Source organism: Anabrus simplex, chromosome 10, assembly GCF_040414725.1.
Source record: "Anabrus simplex isolate iqAnaSimp1 chromosome 10, ASM4041472v1, whole genome shotgun sequence".
Taxonomy (NCBI): Eukaryota; Metazoa; Arthropoda; class Insecta; order Orthoptera; family Tettigoniidae; genus Anabrus; species Anabrus simplex.
The window spans coordinates 104,635,541-104,654,482 of NC_090274.1; positions in this window are offsets into that span (position 1 = coordinate 104,635,541).

Sequence of the window (18,942 nt, forward strand, 5' to 3'; positions counted from 1 at the left end):
ATCATCCACCATCTTTAAACACCGTGCTGCCCTCTTTATGGCTACTACCTTAAGCATGTAGTAGCGGGTAATTTGAAAAGTTCTGTTAGCTATCATCCGCCATCTTTGAGCACCGTGCTGCCATCTTTAGCTGAAATGTGGCGGCGGATAATTTGAAAAAATGCTTTTTGACAGCGGATATCTTTGAGCACCGTGCTACCCTCTATGTAGTGGCGGCAAATTCTACATGCTTTACAAACCCACGCGCTTTTTCTTGACAGCCATCTTTAAGCAACAGAGTACAGTGCTGCCCTCTTTGTTGTGGCAGCAAATTCCACGTGCTCTACAAAGCCACATGCTCTTTTGACAGCTGTCACCCGCCATCTTTAACCAACAGAGCACTATGCTGCGGGCAATTTCGTTAGCTGTCATCCGACATCTTTAATGAACAGAGCACCGTGCTGCCCTCATGCGGGGCAATTTCGTTAGCTGTCATCCGCCATCTTTTAATGAACAGAGCACCGTGCTGCTCTCTGTAGTAGCGGGTAATTTGAAAAGTTCTGTTAGCTGTCATCCGCCATCTTTGAGCACCGTGCTGCCCGGTGGCGGCAAATTCCACGTGCTACGCGCAGCTGTCATCCGCCATCTTACATCGCAAACCTCAGTGCTACACTCTATGTGGTGGCGGATAATTTAAAAAAGAAAAATTCTACAGCGGCCATCTCTCGACGCTAATTGCACAAGATGGTGGCTATACATGACTCCTTAAAGGTGCTTATGCAAGATGATCGCTATACATAGACACCCTTGGGATGCTTGCGCAAGATGGCGGTTATACAAGGCTCCTTATGAGGGATGCTTGCGCGAGATGGTGGTTGCTCTTATGAGGTGGCTTAAGTATCCTTGGCTAGAGACGCCCTAAGGATGCTTGCGCAAGATGGCGGATGCAAGATGGCGGCTATACATAGCTCCTTATGAGACAGCCATTACAACATGTGATCAGAACATTGATTGATGTGTTCAGAACACAAAATAAGTAGAATCGAACACTGTACTCGATACAACATGTGATTAAAACATTGTGTGGTGTGTTCAGAACACTACATAAGTAGAATCGAACGCTGTATTAGGGGATACCTTTGTTTAGATTGAAACATAACAAGACTAGAATTGAACACTGCACATTGATTGATGTGTTCAGAACACAGAATAAGTAGAATCGAACACTGTACTCGATGTCGTTAACTTCAACATGTGATTAAAACATTGTCTGGTGTGTTCAGAACACTACATAAGTAGAATCGAACGCTGTACAACATGTTAGGGGATACCTTTGTTTAGATTGAAACATAACAAGACTAGAATTGAACACTGCACTCGATGTCGGAAGATCAGATTGAAACATAACAAGACTAGAATTGAACACTGCACATTGATTGATGTGTTCAGAACACAAAATAAGTAGAATCGAACACTGTACTCGATGTCATTAACTTCAATATGTGATTAAAACATTGTCTGGTGTGTTCAGAACACTACATAAGTAGAATCGAACGCTGTACAACATGTTAGGGGATACCTTTGTTTAGATTGAAACATAACAAGACTAGAATTGAACACTGCACATTGATTGATGTGTTCAGAACACGAAATAAGTAGAATCGAACACTGTACTCGATGTCGTTAACTTCAACATGTGATTAAAACATTGGCTGGTGTGTTCAGAACACTACATAAGTAGAATCGAACGCTGTACAACATGTTAGGGGATACCTTTGTTTAGATTGAAACATAACAAGACTAGAATTGAACACTGCACTCGATGTCGGAAGATCAGATTGAAACATAACAAGACTAGAATTGAACACTGCACATTGATTGATGTGTTCAGAACACAAAATAAGTAGAATCGAACACTGTACTCGATGTCGTTAACTTCAACATGTGATTAAAACATTGTCTGGTGTGTTCAGAACACTACATAAGTAGAATCGAACGCTGTACAACATGTTAGGGGATACCTTTGTTTAGATTGAAACATAACAAGACTAGAATTGAACACTGCACTCGATGTCGTTACATGTGATCAGAACAATGATTGATGTGTTCAGATCACGAAACAAGTAGAACCGAACACTGTACAACATGTTAGGGGATACCTTTGTTCTAAGAAGATCAGCTTGAAACATAACAAGACTAGAATTGAACACTGCACATTGATTGATGTGTTCAGAACACAAAATAAGTAGAATCGAACACTGTACTCGATGTCGTTAACTTCAACATGTGATTAAAACATTGTCTGGTGTGTTCAGAACACTACGTAAGTAGAATCGAACGCTGTACAACATGTTAGGGGATACCTCTGTTCTAAGAAGATCAGATTGAAACATAACAAGACTAGAATTGAACACTGCACTCGATGTCGTTACTTGCGATCAGAACAATGATTGATGTGTTCAGATCACTAAACAAGTAGAACCGAACACTGTACAACATGTTAGGGGATACCTTTGTTCTAAGAAGATCAGCTTGAAACATAACAAGACTAGAATTGAACACTGCACTCGATACAACATGTAATCAGAACATTGATTGATGTGTTCAGATCACTAAACAAGTAGAACCGAACACTGTACAACATGTTAGGGGATACCTTTGTTTAGATTGAAACTAACAAGACTAGAATCGAACACTGCACTCGATGTCGTTACATGTGATCCGATACAACATGTTAGGGGATACCTTTATCCTAAGAACCGAACACTGTACAACATGTTAGGGGATACCTTTGTTTAGATTGAAACTAACAAGACTAGAATCGAACACTGCACTCGATGTCGTTACATGTGATCCGATACAACATGTTAGGGGATACCTTTGTTTAGATTGAAACATAGCAAGCCTAGAATCGAACATTGTTTGATGTGTTCAGTACAACTTCAATGATTAACACACACTGTGCACATATCGCATAGCTAAAAACACACTGTGCACATATCGCATACCTAGCACTTCAAATGATTTGCTTAGTACGAAAATAAAAAAATCTATACCGCGTAGCTAATTCGTTCATCACACTGCTAAGACGCTTAGTAATTGTGAATACACTCATACGAAAATCAAGAAAGCACACTACGTAGCCAACTCGCTCGGCTCACTCGCTTAGTAATTGCAACACACACGGATAAGAATGTTCCGAGATACTTACATGTTTTTAAGGGGGGGGGGGGTGAAAGATCATAAATTATATGTACACATGTTGTCTCCTCCAAGTTGTAAGATGAAATAGACGCAGTACTGCGAGTTTCCGCTCTAGCTGGCGAACGGAAGTAGCATGATATCTCAGCAAAAAATAATACGCGTGAGCTTGCAAGTCAGACACAATGATGGATACCGCGATTCAAATCCTGGTAACTTATGCCGTCGGGAAGGGTATCCGGCGAGCATCTAGCTGTAAATCCCCGATTCTCGACAGATTCTTAATCCCAGTTCTTTGACGTCAGGAAGGGCAACCGGTCGAAAACAATAGTGTATGATGTAAGAGGTTAGATACTACCAGTTTTGTGTCAGGAAGGACAACTAGTCTTAAAACAAAGCAGATTCTTAATCCGAGTTCTTTGACGTCAGGAAGGGCAACCGGTCGAAAACTATAGTGTATGATGTAAGAGGCTAGATACTGCCAGTTTTGCGTCAGGAAGGGCAACTCAACAAATTCTTGCGATTTAAAATCTTAGTCAGGAAGGGCATCCGGCTGTAGTGATACAGCGATTTAAAATCTAGCTGTAAAACCCCCGATTCTCGACAGATTCTTAATCCGAGTTCTTTGACGTCAGGAAGGGCAACCGGTCGAAAACTATAGTGTATGGTGTAAGAGGGTAGATACTGCCAGTTTTGCGTCAGGAAGGGCAACTCAACAAATTCTTGCGATTTAAAATCCTAGTCAGGAAGGGCAGCCGGTCGTAAAACTATGGTGTATGATCTAAGAGGCGGGGTGTGCAAGAAAGCCAGCATTAAGTAAGGGCTGTTGATAGGGGGAGCGTTAAACCTTGTGCAGGCTCCTTCATCAGGAGAAGCCTACATGCCGGCACCGTGCAGGCTTTTTCGATAGGGGTGTGCTATATGCTCGCACTGTGTGTGTGTGTGTGTGTGTGTTTTTAACCTCTCCGTACAATCATGATAGTTAACGTTAGGAACTTACATAGGCTAAATGCTACACATTCCGTGGCAGAGCCGGGAATCGAACTCGGACCTCCGGAGGGGTGGCAGCTAATCACACTAACTACTACACCACAGAGGAGGACTATTTCAGTTTTACAGAACAGAATATTTTACAACCTTAATTGGTACTGTGTTTTAACCTCTCCGTACAATCATAATATGTTAAGAGCTTACATGGGCTGAATGGTACTCAGCTAAGAAGACGTTCGTGAGTTACAAATCGCTTATCAGCACGCAGTGTCCTCGTTCAAGGTCGAGCCGGAAGATACGTGTACAATTTCAGCTAACACATGCATTCCGCTGCTCGCTCTGCGCTGATACGACTTCATGGACAGTAGAACATACCCATAGCCTACAGTATGCATGCCTCTCACCCGGTAGTCTCGGGTTCGATCCTCTTGGGAATAAAAATATGTTTAAATCGCAATTATTTGTTGAGTTGTCCTTCCTGACACAAAACTAGCAGTATCTAACCTCTTACACTATAGTTTCCAACCGGTTGCCCTTCCTGACAACTCGGATTAAGAATCTGTTTTGTTTTAAGACTAGTTGTCCTTCCTGATGCAAAATTGGCAGTATCTAAGCTCTTACATCATACGCTATTGTTTTCGACCGGTTGCCCTTCCTGACAACTCGGATTTAGAATCTGTCGAGAATCGGGGGTTTTACAGCTAGATTTTAAATCGCAGTATCACGAACTATTGTTTTACTGCTGGATGCCCTTCCTGACTAAGATTTTAAATCGCAAGAATTTGTTTTAAGACTCAAGTCTTGTTATGTTTCTTTCGTAATCTGCAAGTCTAAACAAGCATATCGCTGCACACTCTTGCCTTCGCGATGCGTGTTCGATAATTGTTTTCAACTAGTTGCCCTTCCTGACGTCAAAGAACTCGGATTAAGAATCTGTCGAGAATCGGGGGATATACAGCTAGATGCACTTCTTAGATTTTAAATAACGAACTATTGTTTTACTGCTGGATACCCTTCCCGACTAAGATTTTAAATCGCAAGAATTTGTTTTAAGACTCAAGTCTTGTTATGTTTCTTTCGTAATCTGCAAGTCTAGACAAGCATATCGCTGCACACTCTTGCCTTCACGATGCGTGTTCGATAATTGTTTTCAACTAGTTGCCCTTCCTAACGTCAAAGAACTCGGATTAAGAATCTGTCGAGAATCGGGGGGATTTACAGCTAGATTTTAAATCGCAGTATCACGAACTATTGTTTTACTGCTGGATGCCCTTCCTGACTAAGATTTTAAATCGCAAGAATTTGTTTTAAGACTCAAGTCTTGTTATGTTTCTTTCGTAATCTGCAAGTCTAAACAAGCATATCGCTGCACACTCTTGCCTTCGCGATGCGTGTTCGATAATTGTTTTCAACTAGTTGCCCTTCCTGACGTCAAAGAACTCGGATTAAGAATCTGTCGAGAATCGGGGGTTTTACAGCTAGATTTTAAATCGCTGTATCACGAACTATTGTTTTACTACCGGATGCCCTTCCTGACTAAGATTTTAAATCGCAAGAATTTGTTTTAAGACTCAAGTCTTGTTATGTTTCTTTCGTAATCTGCAAGTCTAAACAAGCATATCGCTGCACACTCTTGCCTTCGCGATGCGTGTTCGATAATTGTTTTCAACTAGTTGCCCTTCCTAACGTCAAAGAACTCGGATTAAGAATCTGTCGAGAATCGGGGGATTTACAGCTAGATTATAATCGCAGTATCACGAACTATTGTTTTACTGCTGGATGCCCTTCCTGACTAAGAATTTAAATCGCAAGAATTTGTTTTAAGACTCAAGTCTTGTTATGTTTCTTTCGTAATCTGCAAGTCTAAACAAGCATATCGCTGCACACTCTTGCCTTCGCGATGCGTGTTCGATAATTGTTTTCAACTAGTTGCCCTTCCTAACGTCAAAGAACTCGGATTAAGAATCTGTCGAGAATCGGGGGATTTACAGCTAGATTATAATCGCAGTATCACGAACTATTGTTTTACTGCTGGATGCCCTTCCTGACTAAGAATTTAAATCGCAAGAATTTGTTTTAAGACTCAAGTCTTGTTATGTTTCTTTCGTAATCTGCAAGTCTAAACAAGCATATCGCTGCACACTCTTGCCTTCACGATGCGTGTTCGATAATTGTTTTCAACCAGTTGCCCTTCCTGACGTCAAAGAACTCGGATTAAGAATCTGTCGAGAATCGGGGGTTTTACAGCTAGATTTTAAATCGCTGTATCACTACAGCCGGATGCCCTTCCTGACTAAGATTTTAAATCGCAAGAATTTGTTGAGTTGCCCTTCATGACGCAAAACTGGCAGTATCTAGCCTCTTACATCATACACTATAGTTTTCGACCGGTTGCCCTTCCTGACGCCAAAGAACTCGGATTAAGAATCTGTTTTGTTTTAAGACTAGTTGTCCTTCCTGACACAAAACTGGTAGTATCTAACCTCTTACATCATACACTATTGTTTTCGACCGGTTGCCCTTCCTGACGTCAAAGAACTGGGATTAAGAATCTGTCGAGAATCGGGGATTTACAGCTAGATGCTCGCCGGATACCCTTCCCGACGGCATAAGTTACCAGGATTTGAATCGCGGTATCCATCATTGTGTCTGACTTGCAAGCTCACGCGTATTATTTTTTGCTGAGATATCATGCTACTTCCGTTCGCCAGCTAGAGCGGAAACTCGCAGTACTGCGTCTATTTCATCTTACAACTTGGAGGAGACAACATGTGTACATATAATTTATGATCTTTCACCCCCCCCCCCCCTTAAAAACATGTAAGTATCTCGGAACATTCTTATCTGTGTGTGTTGCAATTACTAAGCGAGTGAGCCGAGCGAGTTGGCTACGCAGTGTGCTTTCTTGATTTTCGTATGAGTGTATTCACAATTACTAAGCGTCTTAGCAGTGTGATGAACGAGTTAGCTACGCGGTATAGATTTTTTTATTTTCATACTAAGCAAATCATTTGAAGTGTTAGGTATGCGATATGTGCACAGTGTGTTTTTAGCTATGCGATATGTGCACAGTGTGTGTTAATCATTGAAGTTGTACTGAACACATCAAACAATGTTCGATTCTAGGCTTGCTATGTTTCAATCTAAACAAAGGTATCCCCTAACATGTTGTATCGGATCACATGTAACGACATCGAGTGCAGTGTTCGATTCTAGTCTTGGTAGTTTCAATCTAAACAAAGGTATCCCCTAACATGTTGTACAGTGTTCGGTTCTTAGGATAACGGTATCCCCTAACATGTTGTATCGGATCACATGTAACGACATCGAGTGCAGTGTTCGATTCTAGTCTTGTTAGTTTCAATCTAAACAAAGGTATCCCCTAACATGTTGTACAGTGTTCGGTTCTACTTGATTCGTGATCTGAACACATCAATCAATGTTCTGATTACATGTTGTATCGAGTGCAGTGTTCAATTCTAGTCTTGTTATGTTTCAAGCTGATCTTCTTAGAACAAAGGTATCCCCTAACATGTTGTACAGTGTTCGGTTCTACTTGTTTAGTGATCTGAACACATCAATAAATGTTCTGATTACATGTTGTATCGAGTGCAGTGTTCAATTCTAGTCTTGTTATGTTTCAAGCTGATCTTCTTAGAACAAAGGTATCCCCTAACATGTTGTACAGTGTTCGGTTCTTAGGATAACGGTATCCCCTAACATGTTGTATCGGATCACATGTAACGACATCGAGTGCAGTGTTCGATTCTAGTCTTGTTAGTTTCAATCTAAACAAAGGTATCCCCTAACATGTTGTACAGTGTTCGGTTCTACTTGATTCGTGATCTGAACACATCAATCAATGTTCTGATTACATGTTGTATCGAGTGCAGTGTTCAATTCTAGTCTTGTTATGTTTCAAGCTGATCTTCTTAGAACAAAGGTATCCCCTAACATGTTGTACAGTGTTCGGTTCTACTTGTTTAGTGATCTGAACACATCAATAAATGTTCTGATTACATGTTGTATCGAGTGCAGTGTTCAATTCTAGTCTTGTTATGTTTCAAGCTGATCTTCTTAGAACAAAGGTATCCCCTAACATGTTGTACAGTGTTCGGTTCTACTTGGTTAGTGATCTGAACACATCAATTATTGTTCTGATCGCATGTAACGACATCGAGTGCTGTGTTCAATTCTAGTCTTGTTATGTTTCAATCTGATATTCTTAGAACAAAGGTATCCCCTAACATGTTGTACAGCGTTCGATTCTACTTATGTAGTGTTCTGAACACACCAGACAATGTTTTAATCACATGTTGAAGTCAACGACATCGAGTACAGTGTTCGATTCTACTTATTTTGTGTTCTGAACACATCAATCAATGTGCAGTGTTCAATTCTAGTCTTGTTATGTTTCAATCTAAACAAAGGTATCCCCTAATACAGCGTTCGATTCTACTTATGTAGTGTTCTGAACACACCACACAATGTTTTAATCACATGTTGTATCGAGTACAGTGTTCGATTCTACTTATTTTGTGTTCTGAACACATCAATCAATGTTCTGATCACATGTTGTAATGGCTGTCTCATAAGGAGCTATGTATAGCCGCCATCTTGCATCCGCCATCTTGCGCAAGCATCCTTAGGGCGTCTCTAGCCAAGGATACTTAAGCCACCTCATAAGAGCAACCACCATCTCGCGCAAGCATCCCTCATAAGGAGCCTTGTATAACCGCCATCTTGCGCAAGCATCCCAAGGGTGTCTATGTATAGCGATCATCTTGCATAAGCACCTTTAAGGAGTCATGTATAGCCACCATCTTGTGCAATTAGCGTCGAGAGATGGCCGCTGTAGAATTTTTCTTTTTTAAATTATCCGCCACCACATAGAGTGTAGCACTGAGGTTTGCGATGTAAGATGGTGGATGACAGCTGCGCGTAGCATGTGGAATTTGCCGCCACCGGGCAGCACGGTGCTCAAAGATGGCGGATGACAGCTAACAGAACTTTTCAAATTACCCGCTACTACAGAGAGCAGCACGGTGCTCTGTTCATTAAAAGATGGCGGATGACAGCTAACGAAATTGCCCCGCATGAGGGCAGCACGGTGCTCTGTTCATTAAAGATGTCGGATGACAGCTAACGAAATTGCCCGAAGCATAGTGCTCTGTTGGTTAAAGATGGCGGGTGACAGCTGTCAAAAGAGCATGTGGCTTTGTAGAGCACGTGGAATTTGCTGCCACAACAAAGAGGGCAGCACTGTACTCTGTTGCTTAAAGATGGCTGTCAAAAAAAAGCGCGTGGGTTTGTAAAGCATGTAGAATTTGCCGCCACTACATAGAGGGTAGCACGGTGCTCAAAGATATCCGCTGTCAAAAAGCATTTTTTCAAATTATCCGCCGCCACATTTCAGCTAAAGATGGCAGCACGGTGCTCAAAGATGGCGGATGATAGCTAACAGAACTTTTCAAATTACCCGCTACTACATGCTTAAGGTAGTAGCCATAAAGAGGGCAGCACGGTGTTTAAAGGTGGTGGATGATAGCTGACGAAATTGCCCGCAGCACGGTGCTCTAAGATTGCGGATGACAGCTGTCAAAAAATGCACATGGCTTTGTAAAGCACGTGGAATTTGCTGCCACCACATAGAGGGCAGCACTATGCTCTGTTGATTAAAGTTGGCGGGTGGTAGCTGTTAAAAAAGCACGTGAGTTTGTTTCCAAACAAGAGCACGCGGGATTTACCGTCACCACATAGACGGCAGCACGGTGCTCTCTTGATTAAAGATGGCGGATGACAGCTAACAGAAATTTGCCGCCACCACATAGAGGGCAGCACTGTTCTCTCTGGATTAAAGATGGCTGGATGACAGCTGTCAAAAAAGCACATGGCTTTGTTTCCAAACAAGAGCACGTGGAATTTGCCGCTACCACATAGAGGGTAGCACTGTTCTCTCTGGATTAAAGATGGCGGATGACAGCTGTCAGAAAAGCATATAGGTTTGTAAAGCATGTGGAATTTACCGCCACCACATTTCAAAGGTAAGTAGCTAAAGAGGGCAGCACGGTGATTAAAGATGGTGGTTGACAGCTGTCAAAAAAAAAGCATGTTGATTTGTTTCCAAACAAGAGCACGTGGAATTTGCCGCCACCACATAGATTGCAGCACTGTTCTCTCTGGATTAAAGATGGCGGATGACAGCTGTGACGTACCACATTTCAAAGGTAAGTAGCTAAAGAGGGCAGCACGGTGCTCAAAGATGGCGGATGACAGCTGCACGTGGCTGTCAAAAAGCACGTGGATTTGTTTACCACGCGCTAGTGAGGTTAAGTTGGTACCACTAAGGTTTAGGCCCGTCAAGATGGCAGTACTGAGGTTAGCGATGCGTTGTTGTCTGTCAAAAAGCACGTGGCTTTGTTTACAAATCTGTCAAAAAGCACGTGGCTGTCAAAAAGCACGTGGCTTTGTTTACCTCATGCTAGTGAGGTTAAGTTGGCACTACTAAGGTTTAGGCCCGTCAAGATGGCAGTACTGAGGTTAGCGATGCGTTGTTGTCTGTCAAGAAGCACGTGGCTGTCAAAAAACACGTGGCTTTGTTTACCTCATGCTAGTTAGGTTAAGTTGGCACTAGTGAGGTTTAGGCCCGTCAAGATGGCAGCAGTGAGGTAAGCGATGCGTTGTTGTCGATGACAGCTGTCAAAAAGCACGTGGCTTTGTTTACAAATTCAAATCTCCCGCCAAAATTCAAATTTCCCGCCAAAATTCAAATTTCCCGCGGGCGGCGGAGGCCGCAGAACCATCCAATTATACTACTTTTATTCTATTCTATTTTTGTGTGTGCCTCGGTAGTTTGCTGTACATACTATTGCGAGGCGTTGTGTGTGTTCTTTCATAGTGGTTATATGGACTGCTGTTTGGAGCCCCTATTGGGCATGGTGTTTGTTGTATGGTGACCTTGTGGTTTTCTTTGATCATTGTTTATTTTATTTTTCCTCTTATTTATTTTAATCTGCTCTTTTTGCATGTGTTTCGCGGTACGTTTCCCTTCATGCTGGTGTTTACTTTTAATTTATTGCTGCACGTTGCTTGTATATTCTTCCGGTGTTTGTCATAAATTTTATTTTGACATCTTGTTCTATTTATTTCATATTCTTTCGGGTAGTTTATCTCCCGTTGTGACGGTACATTTTGAACTGTGCGCCGAACAATCACCAGTTGTCACATTTAATTTTACTAAAATTATTATTATTATTATTATTATTATTATTATTATTATTATTATTATATAATTCCCTCATTCTTTGTGAGTGGGCCTGCTTACGCTCCTCTGTCCAAGGGGCACCGTGTCTTCTCTTCGGTTGCTCGTCTCGGTTTAGCACGTTCGTCAATATTTTCTTGCGGATGAGATCTCTGTTAAAGGCGTCTTCAGCTGAGATATGTAGCATTTGCAGGTCTTCTTTGGTATTTCTAAACCAGGGAATTGTACTTTTGGGGTTTGAATAAAAAAAGTGAATGATTTCTTTAGTTAACTTTTTTCTGTCCAATCTTTTCAGATGTCCGTAAAATCGTGCCCGTCTTTTTTTTCTGATTGTGTCGATAATTTTCTCTATTTTGCTGTAGACTTCCTTGTTGGATCTCTTTTGATGGATTCCATTTCTGTACTTTGATCCCAAGATTCCTCTCACAATTTTGCGTTCTCTTTTCTCCAGTTCTTCAAGGAGTCCTTTGTTGGTATTTAGAGACAGGGTTTCGGCTGCATATAGAACTACTGGCTTCAGAACTGTTTCATAGTGACATATCTTGGTGTTTTGGGAAAGGCATTTTTTGTTGTAGATTGTGCGGGATGTTTGGTAGGCTATTTCCAGTTTGCGTACTCGCTCCTGAAGTGCATCTTTGTCCAGTCCATTTTTCATGATGATCTCACCCAGGTATTTGAATTTGTCTACTAGGGTGATGTCCCCGTATTTTGTATGGAGTTTTGGTGGAGCATCTTTCATGTTAGTCATTAGTTCTGTTTTCTCAAACGATATCTGCAAACCTGTTTGTTCGGCAATTTCCTTTAAAATTTCAACTTGAGCTCTAGCGGTTTCTATGTCGGTTGAGAGAACAGCAATATCATCGGCAAATGCTAAGTAGTCTGTTGCGATCCCCTTGGATTTGGTTCCTATTCTCAATGGACTATAGTTGGTTTCCTGTAATCTCACCCGCCAGGTTCTGATGATCTTTTCAAGAACACAGTTGAAGAGTATCACCTTGTCGGACTCCTGTTTTGATGTCAAAGGAATGCGAGAGACATCCGTGGAACTTCACCTTGGATTTTGTATCGGTCAGGGTGGCTCTAATTAATGCCAGCAGATTCAAATCAACTCCAAATTCATTTAAGATGTTTAGCAGGACTTCGCGGTCAATGGAGTCGTACGCTTTCTTAAAGTCCACAAAGACAGACACATACTGCTTGGACCTTAGTGTACAATATCTGATGATCGTTTTGAGATTTTGGATATGTTCAGCTGTTGAGCGACCTTTTCTGAACCCTCCTTGGTATTCACCTATTTGATGTTCGACTTGTGCTTCCAAACGCTCCAGGATGGCAAGTGATAGAATTTTGTAAGTCACGGGTAGCAAAGATATTCCTCTGTAGTTGTTGATGTTCTTCATGCTGCCTTTTTTTTGTGTAATGGATGGATCAAAGCTATTTTCCAATCTTCGGGTAAGGTCTCCTTGTTCCAAATTTCTTTTATTTGCTTTTGCAAGATATCAAGTGATTCTTCTGGGGCATATTTCCATAGTTCTGCTACTACTGAGTCTTCCCCCGGCGCTTTGTTATTTTTGAGACGGGCAATGTGGCGCCTGATTTCATCTCTGTCGGGTGGTCTGGAATCTGGGTACCTGAGTAAGGGTTCCTTGATCTCAATGGCGCTTTGCGGTTTAGAGCATATAAGTAAATTCTTGAAGTAATCTGCCAGAATGCTGCAATTTTCTTCATTTGACGTCGCCAGTGTGCCGTCCGTTCGCTCAAAGCATAGAGATGGTGGTTTATAGCCAGTGAGTTTGCGTTTGAAGGCTCTGTAGTACTCTCTGCTTTCATTCTTCCTAAAGTTTTGTTCTCTCTTTTCAATGAGAGATTTTTCGTATTTACGTTTCTCAGTTCTGAACACCCTAGCTGCTTGGGCACGTTGGGTTTTGTAGGTTTCCCAATCATTTTCTGATTTCGTAGAGTAGTACTGTTTCCACGCATTGAGTCTTTCTTGGAGGACTGATTCGCAGGTACTATTCCATCAGGCATGCTTTTTGCTTCTCTTGATTTCTGCAACGTCTTTGGCGGCCTCAACAAGGAGATTTTTGGCGTTGTTCAAGTCACAGTCATTTGGTCTAGCCTTCTCCTGGAACTCCTCGACCCTTTGCCGAAGTTTATCATTGTCGAAGCATGTGATCTGTTTGGTTGTCTTCCTTGTGTTTTTGCGGGAATTGGTTTGAATTTAGTAAGAGACATATAATGATCTGGGGCCACATTGATGCCTTTATTTACCTTGATATTCATAATCACAGGGCTGTTTCTCCTGGAGATCGCAACATGATCAATTTGGTACTCTCCGAGAGCTTGGACGGGAGAACGCCAAGTAATTTGCTTTCTGGGTAGATGGCGAAACTGAGTCGACATGACCTGCAGGTTGTGATTTTCGCAAATGGTCACCAGCCTCTTGCCGTTGGGATTGGTTCTTTTGTGAGCAGGGTAATTTTATTATTACTATTATTATTATTATTATTATTATTAAAATTAACCTTAAATCAGATGGTTATATTTTGGTCTACTTGCGGTAGGTACCTTTTCCATATTATCCATTTAACAAATAATGCTTGATGAGAATGTAAGGAATTCTTGATGGAGGGTTTGCTAACGTTCGTATCGTCATTTTTTGTATTATTGTGTTATCTTATCTTACATCGAACCTTGCCGTTTCCGCTATTATTGCTTATGTCCTCTTATCTTTCCTGGTCATTACGTAACTGTTGCATTATTAGTATCTATCTCGCGTGTGGTGTCTGCCTCAGAATGCCGTCGTGAACAGATGATTATTGTTGCTCCTTATGAGAGTGTATTTTGGAGTATGTGATTATGAACGTATTGTATTATATGACCGGTTCTTTCTTGAAGTGTATTGGTTGTGAATTATGATTTCTCGTTTCTTTCTGTTCGTGTTTAAATTCGGGTTGCATTTAATTTTGCTATGGTAAGATTGTTCTATATTTTGGGGCTTGCTTAGGTGACTGATGTTTTTGAATAGAGATAGGTCTTGGTAAATGTGATTTTGCGCGACGTGTTATGGTATTTATCTTCTGCTATGCGTTCGGTGTAAATACCTTCATCAAGAATGGTCCTGAGAAATTCTATTTATTTTTAAATGTAAATAGGATTTAAGTATGGTAAATAGGATTTAAGTATGGTACATTTTAAGTTTATTTAAGGAGCTCCTTATTTGGTTAGGTCCCTAGGTTAATCATTTTCATTTAGAAGATTATATTTACTTTAACTTTGATTTAGTTACCTTAAGATTTATAATTTATTTATTTTATTTAAGAGACATATTTTTAACCCGTTGAGTGCTACGCCCGCCTATAGACGGGCTGACGCGGCCGGTCCACCAGTGCTAAGCTCGTCTGTAGACAGTGCGCGAGAATTTTTTTTTTTTTTTTTAGTTTCCCGGTTCACTTTCGAGTGCGAATTTGATCTCTCACATGTTCTGCCATCTGTTGGGCATTATGTAGAACTAACTGATCAGAGATTATAGCTTCAGGAAGTAACTTACAGAGCTTACTGTAGACGTCTGTGAAGTTGTTCATCTGTGATGTAAACAAACATGGCGGAACATCAATTTTGTCGCTCTTGCAGCGATGTTATTTCGGATCACAGAATGTTTCAGTTAATAACCACAGTGGAAAGTGATGAAGGAAATGGCCATTTTAATTAATTGTTAAGCGATTTTGAAAGTGAGAGTGATAGAGAAAGTGCCGAAAGTATTGTATGTGTGAGAGAAACAGAGCATCCTTCTAAACGAAAGAAGAAAAGCGCGGTAAGTACAAAAGATATTTTATCCTTAATTTCGTGGCGGACGGATTACCTTCCTTCACCAGAGTTTCAGGTAACTTTGACAGGCTTTGAGGGCCAAGTAGAGTTTGATGACAACCCAAAAATCATTTATGTTTTGGGAACCTTTGTGCCAGTGGAATTGGTGCAGATAGTTGAACATACCGGCATCACAAACAACCAGTAGAAAACATTCAACTATCACCACATTGCAGGTAAGGAAAGTATTTTAAAATATCAACTTATATACTCCTAAGAATTTACATGTATTACTTGCCTAAAGATTTTAAGAAATAATAATTTTTGGGGCTCTTTACATTGTATAAATATAATACACGCATGGGCACGTAAGTGTAATGTTGTTTCCTCTCAAAATATCAATCAATCACTCAATCAATCAATCAATACTGATCTGCATTTAAGGCAGTCGCCCAAGTGGCAGATTCCCTATCTGTTGTTTTCCTAGCCTTTTCCTACATGATTTCAAAGAAATTGAAAATCAACTGAACGTCTCCCTTGGTAAGTTATTCCAATCCCTAACTCCCCTTCCTATAAATGAATATTTGCCCCAGTTTGTCCCCTTGAATTCCAAATTTATTCTTCATATTGTGACCTTTCCTACTTTTATAAACGCCACTCAGACTTATTCGTCTACTAATGTCATTCCACGCCATCTCTCCGCTGACAGCTCGGAACATACCACTTAGTCGAACAGCTCTTCCACTTTCTCTCAATTCTTCCCAACCCAATCTTTACAACATTTTTGTAACGCTACTCTTTTGTCGGAAATCACCCAGAACAAATCGAGCTGCTTTTCTTTGAATTTTTCCAGTTTTTGAATCAGGCAATCCTGGTGAGGATCCCATACACTGGAACCATACTCTAGTTGGGGTCTTACCAGAGACTTATATGCACTCTCCTTTACATCCTTACTGCAACCCCTAAACACCCTCATAACCATGTGCAGAGATCTGTACCCTTTATTTACAATCCCATTTATGTGATTACCCCAATGAAGATCTTTCCTTATATTAACACCTAGATACTTACAATGATCCGCAAAGGGAACTTTCACCCCATCAACGCAGTAATTATAACTGAGGAGACTTTTCCTATTTGCGAAACTCACAACCTGACTTTTAACCTCGTTTATCAACATACCATTGCTTGCTGTCCATCTCAGAACATTTTCGAGGTCACGTTGCAGTTGCTCACAATTTTGTAACTTATTTATCACTCTATAGAGAATAACATCATCCGCAAAAAGCCTTACCTCCGATTCCACTCCTTTACTCATATCATTTATATATATAAGAAAACATAAAGGTCCGATAATACTGCCTTGAGGAATTCCCCACTTAATTATTACAGGGTCAGATAAATCTTCACCTACTCTAATTCTCTGAGATCTATTTTCTAGAGATATAGCAACCCATTCAGTCACTCTTTTGTCTAGTCCAATTGCACTCATTTTTGCCAGTAGTCTCCCATGATCTACCCTATCAAATGCTTTAGACAGGTCAATCGCGATACAGTCCATTTGACCTCCTGAATCCAAGATATCTGCTATATCTTGCTGGAATCCTACAAGTTGAGCTTCAGTGGAATAACCTTTCCTAAAATCGACTGCCTTCTATCGAACCAGTTATTAATTTCACAAACATGTCTAATATAATCAGAAAGAATGTCTTCCCAAAGCTTACATACAATGCATGTCAAACTTACTGGCCTATAATTTTCAGCTTTATGTCTCATCACCCTTTCCTTTATACACAGGGGCTAAATTAGCAACTCTCCATTCATCTGATATAGCTCCTCCGACCAAACAATAATCAAATAAGTACTTCAGATATGGTACTATATCCCAACACATTGTCTTTAGTAGATCCCAAGAAATCTGATCAACTCCAGCTGCCCTTCTAGTTTTCAACTTTCGTATCTTATTGTAAATGTCATTGTTATCATATGTAAAATTTATTACTTCTTTGGCCGTAGTCTCCTCCTCTATCTCGACATTATCCTTAGAACCAACAATCTTTACATACTGCTGACTGAATACTTCTGCCTTTTGAAGATCCTCACATACACACTCCCCTTGTTCATTAATTATTCCTGGGATGTCCTTCTTGGAACCTGTTTCTGCCTTAAAATACCTATACACGCCCTTCCGTTTTTCACTAAAATTTGTATGACTGCCAATTATGCTTGCCATCATGTTATCCTTAGCTGCCTTCTTTGCCAGATTCAATTTTCTAGTAAGTTCCTTCAATTTCTCCTTACTTCCACAGCCATTTCTAACTCTATTTCTTTCCAGTCTGCACCTCCTTCTTAGTCTCTTTATTTCCCTGTTATAATATAGTTTGCCTTTACCATTCCTTACCACCCTAAAAGGTACAAACCTGTTTTCGCATTCCTCAACTATTTCTTTAAACCCATCCCAGAGTCTGTTTACATTATTATTTACCGTTTTCCACCTATCATAGTTACTTTTTAGAAACTGCCTCATGCCTGCTTTTCCAGCCATATGGTACCGCCTAATAGTCCTACTTTTAAGACCTTCCTTTCTATCAAATTTATTTTTAACTACCACGAAAACAGCTTCATGGTCACTAATACCATCTATTACTTCAGTTTCCCTATAGAGCTCATCTGGTTTTATCAGCACCACATCCAAGATATTTTTCCCTCTGGTTGGTTCCATCGCTTTCTGAATCAGCTGTCCTTCCCGTATTAACTTATTTGCCATTTGTTGGTCATGCTTCCTGTCGTTCGCATTTCCTTCCCAATTGACATCTGGCAAATTCAGATCTCCCGCTACAATCACATTTCTTTCCATGTCATTTCCCACATTGCTGACTATCCTATCAAATAATTCCAAATCCGCGTCAGTGCTACCCTTTCCCGATCTGTACACTCCAAATATATCAAGTTGCCTCTAATCTTTAGAAATGAGCCTTACACCTAGAATTTCATGTGTCTCATCTTTAACTTTTTCGTAGCATACAAATTCTTTTTTCACCAGAATGAACACTCCCCCTCCCACCATTCCTATCCTACGATACACACGCCAGTGCCGTGAGAAAATTTCTGCATCCATTATATCATTTCTCAGCCATGATTCAACTCCTATTACAGTATCTGGTAAATATATATCTATTAAATTACTTAATTCTATTCCTTTCTTTACAATACTTCTACAGTTCAATTCTAACAATTTTATGTCATCTCTACTTGATTTCCAGTTCCCTGTTCCCTTATCACCGCTCCCTAGGCCACCCTGTTTCCCTGAATGTACCTCCCTATTACCGTTCCAAACAAATTTCCTAACTTATACGTACCACTGCGGTTTAAATGAAGGCCATCTGAGCGCAGATCCCTATCTCCTACCCACCCATTAGGATCTAGAAATTTCACTCCCAATTTCCCACATACTCACTCCATAGTCTGATTTAAATCCCCAATCACCCTCCAGTCAGTATCCCTCCTACACAGTATTCCACTAATAATAATCTCCGCTTCCTTAAACCTCACCCGTGCTGCATTTACCAGATCCCACACATCTCCAACTATGTTGGTACTTATATCAGCTTGCCTTACGTTGTTGGTGCCAACGTGAAACACTACCACCTTCTCCTTCCCCTCCTCCCTCTCTTCTACATTCGTCAACATCTGCCTCAACATAA